Source organism: Sinocyclocheilus grahami, unplaced genomic scaffold (genome assembly GCF_001515645.1).
Source record: "Sinocyclocheilus grahami isolate Dianchi unplaced genomic scaffold, SAMN03320097.WGS_v1.1 scaffold700.1, whole genome shotgun sequence".
In the NCBI taxonomy this organism is placed as follows: Eukaryota; Metazoa; Chordata; class Actinopteri; order Cypriniformes; family Cyprinidae; genus Sinocyclocheilus; species Sinocyclocheilus grahami.
This window is the reverse complement of record NW_015505879.1, coordinates 520,272-520,749: the sequence shown is the minus strand read 5'-3', so window position 1 is coordinate 520,749 and position 478 is coordinate 520,272. Positions and strand designations below refer to the sequence as shown.

Here is a 478-nt window from a genome sequence, read left to right as displayed (position 1 = left end):
GGTTCAGCACAGATGGGTCACTTTTAGAGGCCTGGAAGCAAATTAATCAGTAATCAACTGTTTGTGCTTAGAGTTAGAGGAAATTTCAACAAAGCAGCAACAAAACTGGAAGTTTGTTCATGCAGAATGATCAAAACCAGAAGTTTGTTGTTTTTTTACACTTTTTCGGCTACCTTGGTTCCAGAAGTATTTTCCCATTCATTCAAATCCCATAGAGATATTTAAAAAGTATTTGTTTATGAGTTATAAGTTATGAACAAAACCAACCAGCTATGAGGTGAATCACATCACTACAAACTTTTATTTGAGGCAAAAAGTATTTGAAAATCAGACAAATACAAAGGTACAAGACTGTACACTTAACTTTAATAAGGGAAAGAATTACTACACTCCTACACTCCCATGAATCATTACGAACAATTTAATCAAATTAAAAAAGATGGAGAAATATATAATTATACTTCAAATCAATAATTAT

General features: G+C 31.6%; 1 protein-coding gene across 1 annotated transcript in view; it reads right to left on the bottom strand.

The window, feature by feature from the left end:
- Positions 1-478, bottom strand: part of LOC107559806 (SLIT-ROBO Rho GTPase-activating protein 1-like) — a 124,379-nt gene that overhangs the window by 6,796 nt on the left and 117,105 nt on the right. The window lies entirely within an intron of this gene.